This window comes from Staurois parvus, unplaced genomic scaffold (assembly GCF_062004578.1).
Source record: "Staurois parvus isolate SC_StPar_1 unplaced genomic scaffold, SC_StPar_1.0 ptg000292l, whole genome shotgun sequence".
Classification (NCBI taxonomy): Eukaryota; Metazoa; Chordata; class Amphibia; order Anura; family Ranidae; genus Staurois; species Staurois parvus.
The window spans coordinates 5,295,172-5,322,115 of record NW_028318088.1 but is presented as its reverse complement, the minus strand read 5'-3'; the positions used below and the strand labels follow the sequence as shown (position 1 = coordinate 5,322,115).

The window sequence follows — 26,944 nt, the reverse complement described above, 5'->3', positions numbered from 1 at the left end:
ACAGAAAGGCAGAAGGTCAGAGCATGCTTTTTATTTGGCGTCAGAAAAACAGGCATCAATGGTTTACGGTTCACAGCGATCATAGGAAAGTAGCCATGTAAGAAACATTGCAAAGGAATTGGAGATCATGTGTCATCCGTTCCTCAAGAAATCATTGTCATCTTCCCCTTTTATTCACTCCCTTGTTATCTCTCATCTTGACTACTGTAACTCCCTCCTCATTGGCCTACCTCATCGCAGGCTATCCCCGCTCCAGTCCATCATGAACGCTAGTGCCAGACTCATTCAGCTTACTAACCGATCTGTATCTACCACCCCTCTCTGCCAATCCCTCCACTGGCTTCCAATTGCCCAGCAGATAAAATTCAAAACACTAACACTGACGTATAAAGCCGTTCATAACACTGCCCCTAATTACATCACCAATCTTGTCTCTAAATACCACCCAAACCGCACTCTCCGCTCCTCGCAAGACCTGCTACTCTCTAGCTCCCTTGTCTCCTCCTCCCATGCTCGTCTCCAGGATTTCTCAAGGGCTTCACCCATCCTCTGGAACTCCCTACCCCAATCTATCAGGCTATCGCCTACTCTGCTCACTTTTAGGTGCACTCTGAAAACCCATCTCTTCAGGGAAGCCTACCCCAACCTCAGCTAATATTGGTATCCTCTACTCTTCCTACCACTCCATCCCCTCTTGTACCACTATCCCCTCCCTCCTAGATTGTAAGCTCCAAGGAGTAGGGCCCTCTAATCCCTCTTGTATTGAACTGTATTGTTACTGTACCGTCTCCCTCCTAATGTAAAGCGCTGAGCAAACTGTCGGTGCTATACAAGTCCTGTATAATAATAATTGTCAACAGTGGCAAAGCCCACACATTTGGTAGAGTATTCAGTCTATTTGTGTTTCAATCAAACCTGATCATCCAGCATTTCCTGAAATAATCACTAGCTTTTTAATGAAGGGATGGTGTTCACAAGAGGAAGGTGATGACATATATTTTGTCCATTACTAGTTCATACAGTAGCTCCTGTGGAATTTATCTTATAAAAGTATGATAAACAGACATGGCCATATTAAACAAATTAGTCACTAATAAGCTTTGCACATATTAGTCCCTAACAAAACAATACATTATCTACTTAACACGTCATTAGGTTTCTAAAGGGCGACCCTTTACAGTTTAGGCCATGATAAGCACATTTAAATGATCATACCTTTGGACAGAGCTGTAACTATAAAGACAGAAAATCTATTAATGGACCCTGGTTGTTCTAATCTCCACCTGGAAGGCAATTCCTCCAGTGATACAGAACACTTAATGTTTTCAAAGCAATTGTATAACGTTTTCCAAGCTCTATATATGCAGCCAATCCATCCAAATGTATTTATCAATTGCTACTGCTACCTGCATAAATCATTGTGTAGCCAGACAGCTCTGGGTCCCCTGTGCCTCTCTGCTTCATAGTAGTTATGTGGCCTGCCAAGGGCATAGTCCATAGTCCACGCTCACATTGCCTATTTATCGCTAAAAAAAATAACTATTCTCTGTTGCCATATTGTGCCATACGCTTCATGCACAGAGCTTCTATTTAACTGTACAATCCAACAGTCAATTGTATGTACGAAAAAATGACGGTCGTTGACTATAGGAGATGCAGTCTCCACCAACTTAGGCTGGCCATACACTATACAATTTTCTTGAGAATTTTGCTTTAGATTTACCAAAAACCATACAATATGAGGTCAAACCTAAACAACACTTTCAACTGTATCCAATTAGGCAGGCTCTTGCACTACATAGTTAAAGGTAAATCTAAAGGAAATTGGGCAGAAATTGGACAGAAAAATGTATTAAAATTGTATAGTGTATGGTCAGGCTTAGGATTTAACAACATGTGATGATTGCAATTTAGATGGGAAAATATAACAGCTGGCCATACATTATACAATTTTCCTGAGATTTTTGGTTTAGAGTTACAAAAAAACATATACTAGGAAGTCAAAACTAACAACACTTTCAATTGTATCCAATTAGGCATGCTCTTGCACTACATAGTTGAAGGTAAATCTAAAGGAAATTGGGCAGAAATTGGGACAGAAAATTGTATAGTGTATGGCCAGCCTTAGTGAATACATTGTGTTTCTGTGCTGTCGCCCTAGCCCTGCTTTTGTAGGTACAGTCTGTCAACTTTTATGGTAAATCTGACTTTGCAATTCCGCGACCCAAGTGATCCTTCAACAAGTTCCCAAAAAATATTGCAAAAACTGAAAAATATTGCAAAAGTTGTAAATCTGAATATTATGCCACCGAAGCCAAAAGTGCCGCTTTTCCAGTTCTCCAGGTCTTTCTGGCACATATTGAAGGAGATGTCACATAAACACAAACTCCAAAATCCACCCTAAGTTGTGACAAAACATGCATGTGTTATTGCCCACCCAATCAATATAGAAAACACTATGGGGTTGATATACTAAGGCTGGCCAAACATTATACAATTTTATTGAAAATTTTGCTTTAGATTTACCAAAAACCATATAATACGAGGTAAAACCTAAACAACACGTTCAATTGTATCCAATTAGGCAGGCCCTTGCGCTACATAGTAGAAGGTAAACTAAGACTAGAGAGTGCACAATCTGGTGCAGCTCCGCATAGAAATCAATCAGCTTCAGGTTTGTTTGTTTTTTTTTAAAAGCCTAAGGCTGGCCATACATTATACAATTTTCTTACATTTTTCTGTCCAATTTCTGCCCAGTTTCCTTTAGATTTACCTTCAACTATGTAGTGCAAGGGCCTGCCTAATTGGATAGAATTGAAAGTGTTGTTTAGGTTTGGCCTCCTATTATATGGTTTTTGGTAAATCTAAAGCAAAATTCTCAGGAAGATTGTATAGTGTATGGCCAGCCTAATAAGTGAACAAACTGAAGTTAGAAGCTGATTGGCTACCATGCACAGCTGCACCAAATTTTGCGCTCTCCAGTTTTAGTAAATCAACCCCTATACCAGGGGCGGACTGACCATTTGGAAACTCTGGCACTGCCCAAGGGCCCAGGGTCAGTAGGGGGCCCCATTAGATGCCCCTGGTACCTTTTTCATAGGCTTTTTTGAGTTTGAGCAAGGACACAGGGGCCACATGATCCCCTATTGCCCGGGGCCCTATGAGTTGTCAGTCCGCCCCTGCCCTAAACATATATCAATACAGAAACTCTTCTGCTCTGTATAGTTACACCTAGGTGGGGGTAAATAGGCCTAAATCAGTGTTTACAGCACCCAATCAGATGTAAGCTTACACTTTCAAACCTGTACTGCAAAAAATAATACCCTGAAGTGAACTGCATGCTGGTTGAAACTGCTCTACTGTTCTGATTCCATTTTTAAATGCAAATTGGAAACAAATCATGGACTTTATAGGCACTAAAACAAAAATTGATAAAATTCAACACTTTATAAAACATGTACACATATAAAATCATTACAGAATATAACCTAATCCTTTAACATATGCAGATTCACATACTGTTGGTAGACCCCACAACCTCATAGACATGGCACGTCTCGGCAATAAATGGAAGGGGTACTCTTAATATAGTAATCATGATGGCTCAACATGTTTCACGATTATATCGCTTCTTCAGGAGCTATGAGAAAATGTATCTGCACATAGAGGGGAACACCCGATGACACCGTAAGAGGCCAATCCATGAGGGGATCCCAAAAGGACCAAAGGAGTAGACCGTATGCCTCCCCATTAGGTGAACATAGTAAGGCCATTGACTATTCCCCTGGTAACATACACCTTGATATAGTCTAAGAGGCCAGGGTTACATATAAAGGTCCCACTAAAATGTTCAACGGAGAGCTCAGGACATTAAAACAGCCCCCCACTATTGACCAGACAACTTAGTAGTACTTCTTCTGGGTAGAATAAATAAGGCTCTCTTGAGTGGTAGGTAGCCACTTGCCAAATGTATGTTTGTCTGTATAATGGTAGAGGTATGCTGGGTATATATGCCTCTGCGTCGCCTCAGATCCTCAGATGCCAACACCATGTCGCTGGTTCCATTTTTATTGCAGTGAAAACTGCTAAGGCCTCTTTCACACAGGTGTTCTGCATGTCCATTTTTCATCTTTCTATGGATGAAAAACGGACACCCATGTATTTCTATGGACTAGCGGATGTAAATGGATGATCATCTGCTTACATCTGTTAATGTCCGCATCCGTTGACATCCTTTTTTTAATGGAAGAAACCCCTATTTTTCTTCCGTTAAAAAACCGGAACAGACGAAAAACTGACAAAAACGGATGTAAGTGGATGAAAAACAGAAGTAAATGGACAAAAATAGGCAAAAAATGGATTTAAAAGACAAAAAAAAGGATGTAAACTGATGAAAAACTGATGCGAACTGATCCGGTTTTTTTTTGGAAAAAAAGTAACTGAACTGATGAAAAACTGATGTGAACTGATCCATTTTTTCCAAGAAAAAATGTAACTGAACTGATGAAAAAAACAGAACGCCTGTGTGAAAAGGGCCTAACATTTTTTTTAAATATAGAATTCTATGTTCACCGCTGTATTCGAATAGTTGATTCTGGAAATGATCAAGAAAAAAAGAAAGTGTAAAAGTTTGTGAGTAGGATAATATGCCAAATGTAAAATGTATTTGATGAGATCTCTTTCTTTACCAGACATTAAGTCAATATATAATGACGTTACTACACGATACATCTAATATTTACTATGAACGTTTGACATGAACAAAATGCGCTTGTGTACGGTGCTGCCTTATGTTATTAGCTTCAGATTCTCTGTCTTCCTATAATGTTCACCCCAGGTGACCTTTCATACCCACCCTTTGAGACCAGCTGAGCTAGTGAGTTATACGTACGTAGAAGATACGCGGTTTAAGGACATGGAATGTGAAGAGTTAACTTTTAAAAATACTTCCAAACATACTTCATGCCTAATGTACACTTGCCACCCTGCAAAGAATGACACCATAAACGTAAAGGGTATGTAAGGTAAAACGCTATCTGTGCAATATGGAGAAAATGGGATGGTTAGACCCTTGTTAGATTTTGAATGCTTTCTTTGTCACCGCTGGGGAGATTTCCCCTCACTGTGTGCTTTGGTGACCACTGTCACAGAGACAGAAAGTGAAGGGGAAACCCAAAATGTTTGAGTTGTCACCACAGCAAGATTTGAAGGAAAATCCTCCAAAAAAAACACCTGTTCTTGTGACAGCTCTCCAAGGTGGAAATTCTGTTTATTGCGTTGGTAGAAGTAAAGGGAAATCTCCACAGTGGCAGCAAAAACAAAAAAAGAAGAAGTTAAAGTGTTACTAAACCCACAACAGTAAAATCAGTCTGTATATGCAGTAAAGCATGCTTGTTATACTCACTATGGAACCTAAGGGGTTAATCCTCTGCATTGTGTAAAAAGGCTATTTGATCCATTCTTCTCTGCCCCTCATCTTGTTGAAATGACCACCTTATACAGACTGAACCTGTAGCCCTTCTGCACATGCTCAATTTGGTGTGTATTACATCACCAATCTTGTCTCCAAATATCACCCAAACCGTACTCTCCGCTCCTCGCATGATCTCCTGCTCTCTAGCTCCCTTGTCTCCTCCTCCCATGCTCATCTCCAGGACTTCTCTAGAGCCTCCCCCATCCTCTGGAACTCTCTACCCCAATCTATCAGACTATTGCCTACTCTGCCCACTTTTAGGTGCACTCTGAAAACCTATCTCTTCAGGGAAACCTATCCTGCCCTCAGCTAATAATGGAATCTTCTATTGCTCCTACCAGTCCATCCCCCACAGTTATTACCTTTTGTACCACCAGCCCCTCCCTCCTAGATTGTAAGCTCCAAGGAGCAGGGCCTTCCTAACCCTCTTGTATTGAACTGTATTGTTGCTGTATTGTCTCCCGTTATATTGTAAAATGCTGAGCAAACTGTTGGCGCTATATAAATCCTGTGTAATAATAATAATATTGCTAGAGAGGTTTTTTTTTCTTGGGAGAGTGCATGTGATTAGGGCCAATCAGCACTCTCCAGACAGAGGTCAGGGGATTTCCATCCTCCTAGAGCAGAAAGAAAACCCCTCCTACAAGCTTTAACCAGTGCTCTGCTGAAGTCACAAGACTGCTCTAACTGTTGATGAGAAAAGATATTTAGCAGTTTATATTTACTAAAAAAAATGCATTTCCATGTCGTGTGTACTGTGGGAGATCAGATATAGTGAATGCAGGGTCCTGGGTTTAGTAACATGTTAATGGGGTTTAATCCTTCACTGCTCTAACAATAGGCCCCGGCTCACATTGTATCCAACATTGAAATCATGCGAATTCACTTGATTTTAAAGTTGGATGGCAGGGCATTGACTTGATGTGCGATTTGATAGACATCAGTGTGACTTCATACACAGATGTCTTTGCAAGTCGCACCCAAAATCAGCAAAACTAGTGCTGGGACTACTTTTCAAATTGGTTCAATTGCCGATCATTGGATGCAATTTGTCATGTTATTACGGTCAAATCGCATGACAATTCGCATCAGTGTGAACCAGGGCCAAAATTTCTAACTTTACATACACTTAAAATATCATTTTGAGTGCCATTAAAGGATAACTCCATACAAAACCAACATATTAGATTTGTGTATGTGTTAGCAGTTTGAATCTGCATCATGCATGTTGGGTGTTCATGAGACATGATGTAAACAAAATTTCAAATAGTGACACATTCATCTTCATCATCATGAAGAATACACAAATAAATAAGGAAGCTAGCTGTGAGATTGTATCACATTTATTATGTACTTGTGCAAGAGTGAGGTTAGGAGTGTTTTCGGAAAATATAACCAATGAGGCTAAAAAAAAAAAAAGAAGTTGGCCTTTTAAAGGGTAATTCCAATTTTGATTAACAAATCATAAAACGTTTATAAGAATTACAAAAGCCTTTCTAGGTAAATCTCAGCTATGACAAAAAAAACCAGCAAATAGACTGAAATACTCTGTATGGGGGTATTCTTGCGCTCTTGTGATCTGTGTGGAATGCCAACTCATAGCGAGGACAGAAGCAGTACTGTGGGGGAGATTTACTAAAACTGGTGTACAAAAATGGTGCAGTTGTCCATAGTAACCAATCAGCTTTCAACTTCAGCTTGTTCAATTAAAGAGTTACTAAACTCAGGACCCTGCATCCACTATATCTGGTCCCCCACAGTACACACAACAGGGAAATGCAATTATTCTAGTAAATATAAACTGCTAAATACCTTTTCTCATCAGCAGTTAGAGCAGTCTTGTGACTTCTGTCAGTGTCCAGCTGGGCACTAGTTAAAGCTTGTAGGAGCAGTTTTCATTCTGCTCTAGGAGAATGCAAAACCCCTGACCTCTGTTTGGACAGTGCTGGTTGGCCCTGTGCAGATCACATGCACTCTCCCAAGAAAAAAAATTTTTTCTAGCAATACGCACCAAACTGAGCATGTGCAGAATGGCTAAGGTTCAGTCTGACTTATCAGGAGATAAGACATGGACATTTGAACAAGAGGAGGGGCAGAGAAGAAAGGATCAAATGGCCTTTTTACACAATGTGGAAGATTAACCCCTTAGGTTCCATAGTGAGTATAACAATCATGCTTTACTGCATAGATACAGACTGATTTTACTGTTATGGGTTTAGTAACACTTTAAGCTTTGACAATAAAACCTGGAAGCTGATTGGTTACTACGAAAGGCTGCATCACAAGAGGAGAGGGAGAGAAGAAAGGATCAAATGGCCTTTTTACACAATGTGGAGGATTAACCCCGTAGGTTCCACAGTGAGTATAACAAGCATGCTTTACTACATATACAGACTGATTTTACTGTTGTGGGTTTAGTAACACTTTAAGCTTTGACAATAAAACCTGGACGCTGATTGGTTACTATGAAAGGCTGAACCAGGTTCCATATGTACCAGTTTTAGTACATATCCCTCTGTATGTTCTTCATTTAAAGACAATTTTTCTGTAGCTTTAGATTGGGGAACAATCAGGACCTAGAGGCGCTTTTGGGACATTTTCCAGTTTTCTGGATCACTACAGTCCTTGCAACGATCCTAAAGACCTTGTGAAGAGCAAATTCCATCAGTAACAAAAATCGGTATATCATTTTAATCTCATCGCTTAAAGTTGGAATACCAATTATCCACATTTTCAGATTACTTTAAGGGCTACTTTTCCATCCTTTTCCACCCCAGACCTTGACTGTAAGGGCTCAAGTAGAAGAACAATAGGAGGCAGGGCCTCTTCATGTACCTCCCAGGGCCAATGAATAGATGGTATTTTGTTAACCACTGTGTATGAAAAAAAGGAAGCTGAATGCTCATAAAAAAGCTTTTCTGATTATTTGCGTATTTTTTCGTGCTTATGCACTTTTTTTGTGCTTATGCATCTTTTCTGCTCGATAGCTCTTTTTTCTTACCCATAAACTCATATACCTGTAAAATCCTGAAAATCCCTATAGTGTGCATGGACACATTGGCTAACCTGGAGAGAAGTTTCCAGGCAGAGAAAAATGAAAGCTCAAAAAAGCTTCTTTGAGCTGCAGTGGGCATGTGCCCTAAAACTATTTGATGAGAATAAAAATGTTATATACTGTTAAAGACCACACTGCAGCTTAGGGGGCATTAAAGCAGAAATCTTTACAGGGCTTATCAGCTTTTTTGTGCAAGATTACTAGGATATGAAATTATGATAATATTATTATTATTCTTAGAAATTGCTGATATTGCAGTTTTGGAACCCATTTTATCAACATATCTTGTCTCTGAGCATACACAAAAAATCAATGCCAGACTATAATCTTCCATGTGAGACAATCTTTCTGTTCTATTTTGAGACTGCATATTGCTGTCCAGTAAGTAATCTTGCTGATCAATAGCAGTGTGCACTTACACACTGTTCATTTTCAGCAAACAGCAAACATGAAAGTGATCTTTAACATGTGCCCTCCAATCACAACAGCATCTTCAGACTAAGTACCCACATGGAAGAAAAATATATTTGAAATATATTTTTAAAATATCCTTCCCAAATATATTGACATAAATTTGAAATACTACAATTTTGGCCATATTCAATATATTTTAAAATATATTTCAATATATATATATATATATACACACTGTATGTTGAAATGCGTTTTTATAACAAATTATATAAAACATATTTTTAAAAATAAATTTTCAAATATACTGTATGTCTTTAAAAATACAACTCTACATTTTTTTTGGAATGCATTTACATATATATGTAAAAATATATGTTAAAATTACTTTTTTATAAGTTGAAAAAAGTCTGAAGAATATATTTAAAAATATAATTTTTAAAAATATTTTTCATATATTTTGTAATATATAAAAAACGCATTTCAACATACAGTATATATATATATATATATATATATTTTTTTTTTTTTTTTTAAATATATTGAATATGGTCAAAATTGTAGTATTTCAAATATATGTCAATATGTTTGGGAAGAGTATTTTTAAAATATATTTCAAATATATTTTTCTTCCATATGGGTACTAAGCAAACATATGGTATATGGAATGACCAGTGACACAGTATAAAAAAAACATCTGACGGCCCATATAGACCACAGAATTATATCTCCACTTTTCTGTGTAAAGTTCATCTTTTAGTAGCCTAATTTAAAAACCTTAGGATGATGTTGCCCTTATTTTGGAAATAGCACTTGTACTTGAAATCTCTATCCAACCAACATTATTGTTTGGCTGACTACCCTGTTCTGAAGCTGAAAAAAAAATTAGCACGACCGGTGTGTTTGCAACATTTTCACCTTTCTTTGATCACGGTTTCACATGTGTTCCTTTGACCTTGGCCTACCATGCTATTTCTAGCACTTGACTCTGACCTTAAGAATAAAGCTGTTTAATTGTCAAGGACTGTTTTAGCATTACTCTTCTGTACCTTTTATCTGTCCTGCTTTTGGGGCCATTATGGGAATCCCATTAACCAGTTGCCCGCTGCACTATAGCAGAAATACTGCTACAGGGCAGCAGGGCTGCACAAAATCCTCTATATATACGTGATTTGCATTTCCAGGTACATGCCACCCTACCCGCACTGGCACTGGCGGCTAGACATGTCAATCACCGGGTGCCGGCAGGGAATCTCTGGCCAGGACCCGGCAATTGACATTTCTAGCCGCCAGTGGCAGTGCGGATAGAGCGGCATGCACGCACGCTCCCTACCTGGAGATGCAAATCACTGGGTCCCGGCCAGAGATTCCCTTCTGGCACTAGCCAATTGCCCTGTAAAGCTGACAGGGCAACAAACAACACAGGTCTCTCTCCTGCCAGCAAGGACATGCTGCTTTGTATTTCTCTGCACAGCAGAGAAATACAAAACAGCATATCTCCAAGGTAAAATACAGCACAGCACACAGTTAACCCTTTGATTGCCCCATATGTTAGCCCCTTCCTGCCCAGTGCCATTAGTACAGTGTCAGTGCTTTTTGTTAGTACTAATCACTGTATTAGTGTCATTCGGATGTCAGTGGCAGTTAGTCCCCCCCCCCCCCCCACTGTCAGAATGCCCGCCGCAGTCCCACTATAAGTCGCTGATCGCCGCCATTACTAGTATAAAAAAATGTAAATTTCAGTATATATACCATCATTTGTAGACACTATAATTTTCACGTAAACCAATTAATTTACACGTATTAGGATTTTTTTTTAGCAATGACATGTAGCAGAATACATTTTGGCCTAAATTTTTGAAGAAATTTGATTTTTTAAATTTTCTTATTGAATATGTTTAATAGCAAAAAGTCAAAATTATTGGGGGGTTTTCCAAAAGTGTCAGTCTTTTTATGGTTATAGCACAAAAAAATAAAAAACGCACAGGCAATCAGACACCACTGAAAGAAAGCTCTATTTGTGGGGAAAAAAGGACATAAATTTCATTTGGGTGCAGCATTGCATGACCGCGCAATTGTCACTTAAAGTAACACAGCGCCATATCGCAAAAATGGCCTGGTCGGAAAGGGGGGTAAATCCTCTGGAGGGCAAGTGGTTTATTAAAGTGTAGGATGGATTCCAAACGGCTGAGGAGCCCATGTTACAAGTAGCCCAGACTGATAGAAGTTGCTGGCAGATCTCCTTTTACATTTATTGAAAATTCCACCTGGGGGTACATAAGTGAACTTTAGCACTTGGAGAAGATTTACAACTTGAACTAGGACTTAGGTTATTGTCAGGTCAAAGGTTACTGCTTGGTAGTGCCATTTAAACACTGTCCACCTACAGAAAGTGCCTTTCTGACATGTGTAAGATTTCAACCACTTAGTTATTCTTCGCCTACAGTGATTAGTATCTCTACAAACCCATATCATATCAGCCAAACAGAAACCATGTTTCAATAAAATTTGTGCTAAATATATGATTGCTGGCCCCTACTGGTTTCCAACTTTTCTAAAAAAAAAAACAAAAAAAAACAAATAGTATGAATTTCCAACAACAAGCTTGCTAAATATGATGACTCCATGCACACTATCGATTTTGAAGCTCCTAGAAGCTAAATAATGTTAACCTATGTATCCATGCACACTATTTTAGGCTAGTAGAGTTTTTCATGCTTCAACGTTTAGCAGCAGAAAAAATATTGTTTTTAGAGAGTTTTTGGGAGGCTTTTTCTGGCAGAAAAAAAAAACGCTAAACGCTTCCAAAACATTCCTAGCAGCTTTTTTTCTAGCTTTTTTTTTCTTCATGTGCAGTAAAAATCAAATAAAATGCTACCACTCTTAAAGCTTCTAAACACTATTACTAGCGGTTTTTAAATGCGGTTTTTGAGCTTAAAAAAGCCCGCTAGTGTGAATGAAGCCTCAAGCCTTTTATTATACTGGAGAATATTTTGAACTCTAATTTTGAACTTCCATTGGCTTTTACATACAACCACATTCAACTTTGAAATCTTGGCTTATGGGCTGGTTCACACTATAGAAACGCAGTCCAGATGCGTTCTGGATGTGTTTCTGCATGCATATTTTTGACGCGTTCCAGTGTTTTTGATGCGTTCCAGTGCGTTTTTATGCATTCCAGTTAATTTTTTCCCCCTCTCTTATTCTTCAATTTAAATAGTGACATGTGCGTTCCAGTGCGTTTTACTGTGTTCCAGTACAGTTCTGTACAGAAAAAATGCAGCATGTTCTACTTTTTTTCTGCATCCGAAACGCACTGGAACTGCAAGTACTGATGTGAACTATGACATCGACAACCATATAACCTACTTTCTGTGCGTTTTGGATGCAGAAAAAAGCTACTGAAACATGTAGTGTGAACTTTTTTTTTACTAGTAATGACGGCGATCAGTGACTTATAGCGGGACTGCGGGTCTGCAGGGGGCATTCTGACACTGTGGGGAACCGACTTGGTGTCATTGACATCCCCAGTGACACCAATACAGTGATCAGTGCTAATAAAAAGCACTGACACTGTACTAGTGGCACTGGGCAGGAAGAGGTTAACATGTTGGGCGATCAAAGGGGCAAATAAAAAGCACTGACACTCTACTAATTGCACTGGGCAGGAAGGGGTTAACGTGTGGGGCAATCAAAGGGGCTAATAAAAAGCACTGACACTGTACTAATGGCGCTGGGCAGGAAGGGGTTAACGTGTGGGGCAATCAAAGGGGCTAATAAAAAGCCCTGACACTCTACTAATTGCACTGGGCAGGAAGGGGTTAACATTTGGGGCAATCAAAGGGGCTAATAAAAAGCACTGACACTGTACTAATGGCGCTGGGCAGGAAGGGGTTAACATGTGGGGCGATCAAAGGGTTAACTGTGTGCTGTTTTACTGTGGGCTGTGTTAGTGCTTTCAGCTGTAAGCACACTGCTTTCTATGGCTCTCCTATGCAAAGCCATACAAAGCAGTGTGGAGGAGCTGACAGGGGAGAGAACTGTATTGTTTACATACAGTTCTCTCCCTTCATTGGTAATCCTCTGCGATCAACGGTGCCAGCGAGTAATCACAGGCCAGGACCCGGTGATTGAAAGCTGAGGTCGCGAATAGCGGCGTGGGTAGAACGCGTGCGCGTCTCATGCGACCCCTACACATATATACGTGATTTTGCGCATCCCTGCCGCCCTGTAACAGTATATCTGCTATAGAGCGGTGTGGAAACAGTTAATATATCACATTAGCTAACAAATTAAAAAATACTACATATATTGAGTACAGATGTGTTATTTGAATGCGCTGTATTCCTAATATAAACTGGATACGTTCTTTAAACAAATGACAGTATTTTTCCAAGCCTTGAGAATGCTGGCAAGGAAACGTTTCTGATTTTTATTCAATGTAGTATATAAAACCTGAGATGGGGTTTTCACAGAAACGCCATTAGGGAGGAGATAGATAGCAGGTCCCCAGAGGGCACTGGCCTGAATGGTTGCAACATTTCCAATAATCTTGATCCTCTGACCGAACTTCACAAATCTATTTTAGCTCAGTCAATATATCTTAAAAGCCAAATGATCTAAGGCCTGAGGTTGATTTCAGGGACTTCATCAGGGACATTAGTGCTTTCATATGCCAAGAAACCTGAGACTGTAAAGTATATTTAAATGCTGTTTAATTGTCGGCTTGTAAACATGATGCACTGGCTTCTTGGCAAGCATTGCATTCCTCCTGGCATGCCAGGCCTGTGTGACATCACTGTGCCCAAAAAAAGAACCCAGACAGAACACTTAGCCTTTTCCTATATCCTCCATAATGAATTCCCAATAAAGACACTGTAAGCTAATTAAGGGGAATAGATACTGGGCTGGATTGAAATATCATTAAAGTCTAACTAAGGGCTCATGTACACTGCATCTGATAAACTCACGTTTAGGAGCTTTTCTGCATTTTTTTCAGCAGTCCCTGAACTCTCCCTAATGTTTTCCTATGTGTCCATGTACACATCTTCATTTACAGTCGTTTACAGGCATTTGAGTTTACAGTCATTTTTTTCATTGCAGAAAACTTGCGTTCAGCAGTCTATTTTATTAGCGTTTCAAACTCAAAACGCTTGTAAACGCGTTTATAAGCGTTTGACTTTGACTTTTTTTTTAACTCTTCCAGTTCCTGATGCTGTCCAGAGCCTTTTTTCATCATGAAAAATGCATGCAAAATGTTTTCCGGGTACTCAGATGGACAACTCACTGAACACAGGATGTTCCTACCAAGCTTGTTACACATTGGAATGACCAATTCACACCTCAGGCCTCTCCCACCCTTGGAAACAAAAGATATGTTAATGACCATTCACACCTCATATACCTCATGAAGACCCCCTGCCAAGTGACCTTAATGCCTCTCTCCACCAGACACCTTTCCCACCCTTGGAAACAAAAGAATTGTTAATGAGCAACTCACACCTAAGCTACTCTCAACACATACTGCTGTCTCTGCTTCTACTCTGTGTATTTCTCTGAAACAGTATGAAATAGTTAATAATTTACCACTTTTCAGTGCATTCTGGGCATTTGGGAGGTTCTCCTGTGCTTACCTTTAAAAAACGCAGATAAACGCAAATGCACATAAATGCGCATAAATACGTTATGCAAACGCGGCTAAACAGACTTTTTTTTATCTATGTTTTCCAGCAGTCAGTTTCCATCGTTCAGAAATGTCCCGTGTACATGGGGCCTAAATGTTCAGTTTAAATGAGTGAAATACTTTCCAAGTGCATCAAAACAAAAGATGGGCAATATACAAACAAACAGCTGATGGCCACACATCCGGTAAAATCACCTTTACTTCTTCTTATAGCATATTCCCCAAATATGACAGGGATACAGGACTCTTACTAACGTGTTTTACGCTCCACTAGTGCTTAGTCATAGCTCAGAACAGAAAAGATGGGCAATGTCTTACAGTTTTTAAAGATAGTCCCAGCTTGAGTAGAAAAGCATATCCCCTGCCAGCAGACTGTAAAGACGGATCAATGCTCTCTGTGGTCTTTCAACAGAGATCTGATGCTGCCAGCTGAGTCAGGGCTCTTTCACACGGACGTTCTGATTCCCGTTTTTTAGGTGGACCCGATCGGAACCTCCATTCTCTTCTATGGAGCGGAGGCTGTAAACGGACATGTCCATCCATCCCAAAAAGGGATGGATGGAGATCCAATTCCCCTTTCGTCTGTCGGATCGGGTAAGCCTTACCTATAGCAAGGTTACAGAGTAAAACCAAAATGAGCTGAAACATTATTGTAATTTCCACTCTGCCCAATATCAGAATGTTTAATGATTCCTAGCCTGAGAATGCAGTATACAGTATCTACTTTGTATACTTGCTTAACTTGAAGACTCACTAAATAAAAAAGCATGCATTGTACATTTAATAGACATTATATGACTTGTAGAACACACCTGCCAAAGTCAAGATATGTGATTCATATTTGAAACACAGTTGTAATTATGTTGCATAATTGTAATTAAAAGTAAAAAAGCCTTTTTATGGAATATCTAAGCCAAAACCCACACATTATTTTATATACATCTAGATTGCACATATTGTTTTTATAGCTGTTATTACTAACTTAATACTGACTTAATAACTCGTTAACTCGCAACACTCCACAGATATCAATAAGGACTTGACTCTGTATCGCCACCTATTATCCACAGCCAGTACTGCAGTATTGCGTTTCTGGAATTTCTTCCAAAGCAGAATTTTACCTGGAGGGAATTCCAGTCACTTACTTACACGTACCCCCTAAAATTACAATGACAGGCATCATTACTATGTGAAAACTAAAGTCACCTGATACACACAAAACTACAATCTAAGAAAATATAAGTTTCAGAATTATTTTCATCTGTATTTCCTAAAGAGTTGACATCTGTTTCAGTCAATCAATAGTTTACTAGTTTTGTTGTACGTGAGTATTCAGATGCTATTCCAAAAGCTATGAATCTGAAACAAATACTGAAGACCTTACACTTGAAATAAAGTGAATATGCACTTGACTTCCAGTACTTAGAGCCCTGATATGTATTTAATGGGCAATCAGCATGCCATTTTAAATACTAGCGCTTAAACAATTATTTCAGTTTTGAATGGAAAATGATGAATCATCTTTTTTAACTATCCAAACTCTACTAGAGAAACTTCATTGCAATTCAGCCACAAGATCACAATTATGCTGTTATTATGTAGCAATTATTGTCTAAATTATTTCTTATTATGGCAAGTCTATTTTAGAGTAACTCTGAACCAGGTTGCCCTAGAACAGTGGTCTCCAAACTGTGGCCTGAGGGCCAGGTGAGGCCCTTTGCTAGCCTTTATTAGGCCCTTGGGGCACTATTCCTTACACTGACACCAAAAGTGGGTCACAATTTCCCCAACTGACACCAGCAATGAGACACTATTCTTCCCTCTAATATCAATGATAGGGCACTATTCCATCCACTAACCTCAAAGATGGGCCAAAATTCCTTCCAGTGATAGCAATGATGGGGCACTACGCCTCCTCCTACTGACCACGGGCACTATGCAACTGAACACCACACCTGAGACCTTGTTTACTCTCACTAGTGTTGGGCCTGAGACTTTTTCTACCCCCGATGGCCACAATCCGGCCCCCCTAAAGTCTGAAGGACAGTAAACTGGCCCTTTTCTTGGGAAGTTTGGAGACCCCTGCCCTAGAGCAGCATTTCTCAAACTTTTCCCAGGGAACCCCAGCTAATAATAACTATATCTACACATCAGGATACATTAGTGTGATGGTCAGTAGTACGACTGCTCCTTACACTTGTGGTCATTGGGAAGAATTGCCACCTTACAGATAGCAAAAATATCAATGGTGTCAGTGGAAACTTATCTGAAAGGCAAAAATTGCTCATTGTTCAAGGAACCCAGGAACCCTGGAGGAACCCCATCTGAGGAAAACTTGTCCTAGAGATATAAGAAGCTATACAATTTACCAACCCTCACAGAAAACTAGATTTATTTTTGAAAGAGTCAACCTTTACTGTCCATTATACATTTATACAAGAGGCGTTCAAGTCAAACCAGGACCAGGTTTATATAATAAAGAAAACAAATTTTAAGTAGTGGAAACTGCATTTATTTTATACTCTCCTGCTACATTTATACACTTATTCCAGCATTTGACTAATGCCTGGAAAGCTTCGGCATAGAAAGATTTGAGAGTATGCCTGAACCATCCTGGGATAGCCTGATTCACTTCGTCAATGACTGTGTTCATCGTTCCCATGGAAAGATTCATCTCTTGTGCAATTTCAAGACAGGATATGCATCAAATATCCAGGATCAGGCTTTCCACGCACTGAATGTTCACAGGAATCACTTCTGTAAGCTAGGAACCAAATCGGCACTGGCAGACTCATGCCCATCTTTGGAATGTTTACACCTTTAAAATGTCTTACTGCGGCTCATCACCAAACTGCGCTTGAAGTCTTCTGTAGATATCCGCGGGCTTTACACCAAAGTTCACAAGTAACTTCATCACCACATACTGTTCCATGCGCGCTCTTACACCGTTGTTTACAATTTTTATTAATGGTCTCTGGACTAGCTCACAACTTGTGTGCCGCCTATCAGTAATAGGACACACTTGTCACTTACTACTGCGTGTAGTACCACCACGCTAACACCACTCTTGTACCTGTAAAATGAAAAGTCACGGTTTGACTTGAATGCCCCACATAGTAATGACTAGGTACACAGAATTGTAAATATTTAGGTGTTTCTGAAAACTCAACCCTTGGATTGTTTCTTGATGTCAGTCTTGTTTTCAAGACTTCTACTAATATATGAGTTGAGCTACAATTGCTTAATGCAAGTATTGACATAACCTGTTGGTCAAAAACTAAACTTCAACATCACCTTTTCAGGGATGCTCAGTTTGCCAAATCCAGATTTTTAATTTGCTACATCTTTTGAAACTTCCAAAACAACCTGGTTACAATATGCCTGACAACACCTTGACACGCCTCTCCGGGCTTTTTTGTGGCACTGGTGCAGTAAAGGCTCCTTTCTGGAAACTCGACCATGCAGCTAATTTTTGTTCAAGTATTGTCATATTGTGCTCCTTGAAACAGCCACGCTGTCTTTTTCCAGAACAGCCTGTATTTTCCCTGGGTTTTTCTTTGTATCCCGGACTATTCTTCTGGCAGTTGTGACTGAAATCTTTCTTGGTCTACCTGACCTTGGGTTGGCATCAAGAGATCCCCAAACTTTCAACTTCTTAATAAGTGATTGAACAGTGCTGACTGGCATATTCAAGGCTTTGGATGCTTTGGATATTTTTTATATCCTTTTCCATCTTTATAAAGTTCCATTACCTTGTTATGCAGGTCTTTTGACAGTACTTTTCTGCTCCCCATGGCTCAGTATCTAGCCTGCTCAGTGCATCTACATGAGAGCTAACAAACTCATTGACTATTTATACATAAACAATAATTGAAATTTAAAAGCCACAGATGTGGGAAATTAACTTTTAATTGCCACTTTAACCTGTGGGTGTCACCTTGTCTGTCTGTACCAAGGCCAAACAGGGTATGTAAACTTTTAATCATGGTTATTTGGGTGATTTTGTTATCATTATGATTTAAAAAGAAGCCAAACAACTATGTGAAAATAAATGGCTTCATATGATCACTATCCTTAAATAAAATACAGTTTTTTTTGTCATGATCAGTCATATTTACAATATCAATGCCAAAATTTCACAATTTCTGTCAGGGTATGCAAGCTTTTGAGCACAGCTGTACTTAACTGTTAAACAATAGCTAGATCTCAGTCTCTCTAGGGTTTCTTCTTCTCTTCCAGAGTTTTGAGTATGAAAGCATGTTAGTTACCCCTTAATGTTAGAAACCATAAATAATTACAATTGTATCCAAAATGAGCATTTATTATACATGTGCTTAATACAAAATGAAGTTAGCTTGTTATTGCTGTAGCCTCTGTACTTCTTTTGACACCTACAGTAAAATAGGTAGTTATCAGGTTGTAGTGGTTGACAGTAAAAGGGTAATAATTTGCTTCTTTTCACACACTGGCCAACTGCATATTCCAGTTGTATCTTTTACAGATCTGCCATACATCTACCATTTCTAAAAATGACTGTGGCCCTATCTACGTAAAGCTGGCAACAACTGGATATTGAATTATGTTGGATATTGTGTTATGTGTGTTATTTGCTGACATCATATGACTTCTTCTATTGTTACCCCAAGCATTGTGGAAGTTCAGAATATGGGCAAACTTAACACTTAACTGCTCCGTGACACAAACCAATGGCACAATAATGGACATATGATGACTGTATAAACTAGCAGGCATGGTCATTGTCCAATCATGGTCATTATCCCATCTGTACAATAACCCTTCACTGTTAATCAGACAGCAGCTGCAGGATTTGTTCTCCATTCCTACATGGATGAATCTGGACAAATTAACTCTACAAGGACCAATCTTCCCTCTTGACTGCAGCAATGCAAGTACCTCTACACACAAGACCTTCTGCCAGAGATCACGTGTGATAAAAAAAAAGCACAAAAGGATGCTTTTACATCTAATAGCCATAATCAGCCCAATATAAGCACTCAGTTACCAAGCACATAGAAATAAATGCAGCAAATGCATTCCCACAATTGTTCAGAAACTGCTAAATCTATTAAGGAAAGTGAATTCAGATAATGATTCTAGAGTTATAATAAATCAGAGAAGTATCAAGAATTCCAGCAACATCCAGGGTTTCCTCTCCTTCAGAAAAACATCCTTTGTCTTACTGACTCTGTACATGTTATTGGCTAAACAATAGGTTGCACATTCTTTCTATGTGATAGTTCTATGCTCTGCATGTTTTGCAATTTTCTCTTCTACAAACTCTGTCTGCCCTTCCTGTGGATTATTCAATTCCACATAGTTTGCAGAAAACATAAAGTCTTTATAACATATGTTTAACATTAACATTCCAATCAAATGTAGCTGATGCAATAGATAGTTTGGCTGACAAGTACCAATCACTCCTTCAAACAAAAGCTTTCATGTGTACTCACAGCACAAAAAATAAAAACGTGTACAGTGATCAGTTGCTCCAAAACTGTACATTAGAAATGAATGGCTACTGACATATCACAGACATCTCTTAGATATTAAGCTCCAAGGATCAGGCCCTCCTAACCCTCTTGTATTGAACTGTATTGTTGCTGTATTGTCTCCTGATATATTGTAAAGCGCTGAGCAAACTGTTGGTGCTATATAAATCCTGTATAATAATATATATATATATATATATATATATATCTTAGATTGTAAGCTCCAAGGATCAGGTCCTCCTATCCCTCTTGTATTGAACTGTATTTTTGCTGTATTGTTTCCCGCTAATTGTAAAGCGCTGAGCAAACTGTTGGTGCTATATAAATCCTGGATAATAATAATCACTAAGGGCCTATTCACACTAGGAACTGCATGTGAATCGCAGAGAAATGCTGTGCGCTTCCTATATAACATGCAGTTCTGTGCAGTGCGATTTCAGCCCATTAATTTTGAATGGACTGAAATCTCCCTGGACTAAACGTAGTGCATGCACTACTCTTGGAATTGCAGTGCAACCGGATCGCATTGGTACTTTTGTACCATGTGATCTGGTGCAGGCAAACATGTGTTTGGAGTGTCATTAACTTTGCACTGACACCAGCTGCAGATCACAAAGGTAGTGCGATTGGAATGCGGTGCGAGAATCCGGTTCAGCATGCGGGTCTCTCACACCGCATTCTAGTGTGAATGAGCCCTTAAAGGTGCCCATACACATTAATCAGCACATATGAGTTTAGTGCTGCCTGCCAGTACATAGTGTATGACCACAAAGGATAGTCTTGAGCAGGGGCAGATTGACCATTTGGAAAACTCGGGCATTGCCCGAGGGCCCGGGGTCAGTAGGGGGCCCCATGAGATGCCCCTGGTACCTTTTTCATAGGCTTTTTTGAGTTTGGGCAAGGACACAGGGGCCCCATGATCCCCTATTGCCTGGGGGCCTCATGAGTTGTCAGTCCGCCCCTGGTCTTGAGAGTCTAGCAAGAAATGGTGATGCAAAAGTTTGGAAATTTTTAACCAATTCTTTCTTCTCACCTAAATATTAGGTATTTGATCATTAATTCACTATTCACATCTGTGTGCCATGGGAACGTGCACATGTTCAAGAAGCACTCAAAAACAAGTGTTTTTATTGTAGATGCACTGTGGTGCCATTCATTCTTCTCGCTAATGCATGTGTGTTTTAGCACACCACACTGCATAGTAACTTGCGTTTTGGTGCAATGCATTTTAAAAAAAAAGATACAAGCACTTCTTTCGTGTGTTTTCTGTGTGTTGGGAATGAATTCAAATAAATGGGCTACCCAGTGCAACACATGTAAAAGCCACATTTTCTTTCATTAGTCATCCTAGATTGTAAACTCCAAGGAGCAGGGCCCTCCTATCCCTCTTGTATTGAACTGTATTGTTGCTGTATTGTCTCCCGTTACATTGTAAAGCGCTGAGCAAGCTGTTGGCGCTATATAAATTCTGGATAATAATAATTTAGCTAAACCACTAAATAAAAAAGGAACACAATAGTACCTTTAGCAAGGAATGATTTTTGCAAGCCACATGTTAAAATGCAGTATTTTCTACATTAATGAGCATTTTGGCAACCCATTATGTTTGAATGGGTTGTCAACGCATGGCGATTGCCCAAAAAAAGCACTTGTGAGGGTGCATTTTTGCTACTGTGATCATGCACTAGGATAACATTCTAAATGAACAGCACTACAATGCAACACACATTATATAGCGCTGAGCAAACTGTTGGCACTATATAAATACTGTATAATAATAATTTTTTGCATGATTCAATAATGCTTGGCAAACTGCATTGTGCCACAACGCAAAGCTCTAAAGAGGGAGGACTGAATGTTAACGGCAAAGTGAACCAGTGTTTACTTCAATCAAACAATCGTGTGCAAAGCAAAATTACATTTTTAATTCCCCTGAATGGGTACTTAAAGTGGACATTTTACAAAGTGGACCTTAGCTTCTTTAGCAAATTAACCCCGTTATGCAGTTTCAATCCAGACACACATTTTGATCTCATTTTGCAATCTTGGTGCTTTGCCATAACTTAATGTACTGTTGAGGGTCAAGAGTAAAAACACTTGCCCAAGGCAGAGAAAAAAAAATTGTAGCCTCAGCATTTATGCTGGTTAGAAGAACTTCTATATTATTCTGAGTAATTAAGCCTCGTAATTTCCCATTGAACTATTAACACAACTGAAATGACAGCTGCCCTATGCTGGGTTTTTTTTTAACCAAAAGAATATGCAAAAAACGGTTTTACTCTAAAAAAGAACTAAAGTATATTCGCTGACAATTTCAGTACATCACATTGTTTCTTGCTTTGTTTCTGATCTAAGTATGCAAAAACAGAATCAGCACTATGGCTTTACATCTTTGCTGAGTGCCTAAATGTTTACTTGCGCATATTCACCAGCCAGTTAGATCCAGATTGTTCCCTGTATACAGATTCAGTTCCCCAATTGAAGAATGTCCCACTTTTTTCTCTATCTGTGAAGAACCCTACTAAAAGGTTACTGTCGGTCATTCCTCAGCAATATCTCTCTCTACAGCTCCAACGCCTGGCTTATATGAGAAGTGGCCCTTAATCGCACGAGCTGCAGATGAATGATAGAGGATCATCGAAGATATGAAGCATGTCTAACCACAAATCAGTGTTATGTAACTGGCATAATGGCATTTTTCAGGATACCCTACTAAACAGACGCTGTGAAGAAACAGAGCAGCTGTGGAACTACAAATCCCAACCATCCCCAGACAGTAGTTCTATGGTACTGAAATATTTCTGGCTACTCTGTATCCCATACAGTGTAGCTGTATAATATACATGTATTAAAAATATCTGTAGGTTGTATGAAGTATGGGGGAGGATCATGTAACCTTGTAACAAAAAATATTCTACAGAAGCCTTTCTAAATATTTTTACCCTAGAGGAGGAGAAATCATTTTCAGATGTCAAGGAACCCGATAAAATAAATTAATGGGAAGTCAAAGGATAAAAATGTCCCTTACATTGGTGGTCAGTGAGAAGAATGCTCCCTTTACATTGAGGGTCAGTGGAAAAAATGCACCCTTATAATGATGGCCAATGGTAAGAATGACCCTCACTGTGGTGGTCAGTGAGAAAAAATTTCCCTTATAGTGGTGGTCAGTGTGAAGAATGCCCCTTAAAGTGGTGGTCATTGGGAAAATGCACCTTAGAGCTATGGCCAGTGGGAAGAATGCCCCTATAGTGGTGGTCAGTGGGAAAATGCACCTTATAGTGATGGAAAGTGGGAAGAATGCACCATATAGTTGTGGTTAGTGGGAAGAATGCCCCTTATCGTGGTTGTTAGTGGGAAGACTGCCCCTTATAGTAGTGTTCAGTGAGAAGAATCCCCCTCACCATGGTGGTTAGTGGGAAGAATGCCCTTTACCATGATGTTTAGTGGGAAGACTGCCCCTTTGGTGGTGTTCAGTGGGAAAAATGCCCCTTATAGCGGTGGTCAGTGGGAAGAATGTCCCTCATAGTGATGGTCAGTGGAAAGAATACCCGATAGTGGTGGTCAGTGGGAAGAATGTCCCTCATAGTGATGGTCAGTGGAAAGAATACCTGATAGTGGTGGTCAGTGGGAAGAATGTCCCTCATAGTGGTGGTCAGTGGGAAAAATTCCCCTTATAGTGGTGGTCAGTGGGAAAAATGCCCCTTACATTGGTGGTCAATTGAAATAATATCCCTTAATTTGGTGGTCATTGGGAAAAATGTCTCATACGCTGGTAGTCAGTGGAAATAATACTCCTTATATTGGTGGGTATTGATAAAAAATGCCCTTACATTGGCGTCCACAGGAAAATATGCCCCTCTTACACTGGAGGTCAGAAGAAAGAATGGCCCTTAGAGTGGTGGTCAGAATGCCAACCTTACGGACAACTAAAAAGTTCACTGTTGACTTGCTGTTGGTTCTGCTAAGTGGTGCTGGACTTGGAACTATGCAGCCACCATCAGATGGGAGGTCGATCAGCTACAGCTCAAGGAACCCCAGCAACCTCTGGAGAAACCCTAGGCTTCCATGGCACTCAGGCTGAGGATGGTTGGTCTACAGCATTGATAAACAAACAGTTTGCTGTTGTAGACAGGTTGTTCAATCCATGAATTGTTTTCCTATTGTGACAGGGTAAAAAAAGTGCTACAATGCAATGTTTACTCCTATATGTGATATTCTAGAGTTGACTTAATTAGATTGTTTAGTATAGTGTTTTGCATATGTATGCTGTTACTATCAGGAGTAGATAGATGCCAAACAAAATTCTGCTCCTCCTTGTAAACAATAACAATAAAGTATCTCATCTTGCTTGGTAGCTTATATAATTGCCATCTATTAGTAAAGAAGTATGAAAACTGAATAATAGGGGAGTCTCTCTGTATTAAAAGCCTGAGGGAATGTAGTAGAAAGATTAGTAATTGGGGTCAATTCTTTGATTTAAAGCCATGATATAAGCCAACAAAAAGACACAGAGTGAGTTCAGAGTCCGATCTCTTGTTCTTTACAAGATCCTACTCTCAAATCTAATGGTGGCCATACACATCCCATAGTTGTTCAAACTGATCAAAACAATTGAATCAGAAATCAATGGAACAGCCATGATTCCCTGACTCATTTTAGATCATTTTTAATCAAACTGAGTCAATTGGACAGGGTGAAAAAGGATTGCACATACTATATCAAGCGGTCATTTCAACTGACCAAATTATGAGGTTGCCTGGTGGAAACAGAGATAAGATCGATAACTTATACCACATCAATCGGTCACTTCGACTGACCAAATTATGAGGTTGCCTGGTGGAAACAGAGATATGATCGATAACTTATACCAGATCAATCGGTCACTTCGACTGATCAAATTATGTGGATGTCTGGTGGAAACAGATAAGATCAATAACTAAGGCAGGCCATAGACATGCCGTTTATTGGCCAAATTTTTGGCCGAGAAATGAAAAATTGGTTGGCCTTGTTGCCGATGCTGCCACCACTGTCCACGAAAATGGCCGTTTTTCGTGGATTTTCCAGCATGACCGATAAAAATAAATGAGAAGATCCACAAAAAACTGCCGATGGGCTGGCACCACTAACAGCGTGAATATCGGCCGATTTTTTGTGCGGACGAAAATTCGGCCGATAAACGAACCGTCTATGGCTTGCATTATACTACATCAATCGATCATTTCGACTGATCAAATTATGAGGTTGCCTGGTGGAAACAGAGATATGATCGATAACTTATACCACATCAATCGGTCACTTCGACTGATCAAATTATGAGGTTGCCTGGTGGAAACAGAGATATGATCGATAACTTATACCACATCAATCGGTCACTTCGACTGATCAAATTATGAGGTTGCCTGGTGGAAAAAGAGATATGATCGATAACTTATACCACATCAATCGGTCACTTCGACTGATCACATTATGAGGTTGCCTGGTGGAAACAGAGATATGATCGATAACTTATACCACATCAATCGGTCACTTCGACTGATCAAATTATGAGGCTGCCTGGTGGAAACAGAGATATGATCGATAACTTATACCACATCAATCGGTCACTTCGACTGATCAAATTATGAGTTTGCCTGGTGGAAACAGAGATATGATCGATAACTTATACCACATCAATCAGTCACTTCGACTGATCAAATTATGAGGTTGCCTGGTGGAAACAGAGATACGATTGATAATTTATATATCTTCCAATTATCGATCAAATTCCACTTTTCCGTGTGTGTCATATCCATCGCTTGTGATGTTGACTATCAATCTGATTGGAAAAGTAACTGATGATTTATTGACGTGTGTATGGCCACCATAATAAAGAAAACAAGTTGGGAGATGGCTGTGTGATGATTGCCTTCCCTTCACACACAGGCTCCTTTGTCACCAGGTAGCCAGGCTGGCACTTCTGCCCAATCTGTTGACCTTGGTTGGGTCTCAGACCTGGACATCACAATCAGACAATACAAGGACAACAAGGTGACATCTGACAGGTGTCACTCATCAGCCAGAGACACAAAAAAGCGACAGATGGGAAGAAGAAGCATCAATGATTTAAATCTCCTTCTCTGTAAATGTAATCTTCTTCTTCTAAGAAATCCTGGAGATCTGGCTTGGATAAGTTAGGAAAATCAGGCGAAAAAGGGCGACTTACCTTGTTAGTGGGTTCCGATCCTGGGTGAGCTCATGAGATCGCTGCGGATCCCTGTGTAGAAGAGTCCCGAGTGTCTCCAGTCCGGACAAAGCTCCTCTGATGCTCTCCTGTGTGCTGTGATCGTATATGTTTGTCAGTCTCCCCTCTGCACAGTATCTCCCCCTCTCTGCCTCCGAGAGAACAAGAAGAAAAAAAAGGCAGGCAGTGGTTTTTAACCCGGAGTTCCTTTTATAGATAGGAGGCTGAGCAGTACACCAGGGGTTACTATCGGTCACAGCTGTCCTGCTCAAGTCTGTTTATATGGCTCAGCTCTGGGCTGCCAGCACGTGTAGACAGGCCCCGCCTCTTAAAAGGGCAATCCACTCCAGATCACCTAGAGGAGGGGGAATTGAGCTTGTTTTCTTTTTTTTGCTTAGAAGAAGACTCCATTTTCCCCCACTTCATTCATTCTCTAGGCGCAGGGATTCATCTCCAGCCAGTGCTAGCATTTTAGAGGGCTGTGTATTCCATTCTATAGAGTATGATGTGAGTGAGGTCATCCTGTCTGATTCCTGCTACATCTGTGTGGATGCTCCTCTCTAGGACTTCGATGTTCAATAACAAATGACGT

At 39.7% G+C, this 26,944-nt stretch overlaps 1 protein-coding gene across 2 annotated transcripts in view; it reads right to left on the bottom strand.

The window, feature by feature from the left end:
- ABCA1 (ATP binding cassette subfamily A member 1) overlaps positions 1-26,595 on the bottom strand; it is a 155,649-nt gene extending 129,054 nt beyond the window's left edge. The window contains exon 1 of one of the 2 annotated variants that reach the window (XM_089682623.1): positions 26,335-26,595. The gene's annotated coding sequence lies outside the window, so the exon portion shown is untranslated. The remainder of the gene's footprint in view (positions 1-26,334) is intronic. The other variant, XM_089682622.1, reaches the window with a different exon arrangement.
- Positions 26,596-26,944: the final 349 nt, after the last annotated feature.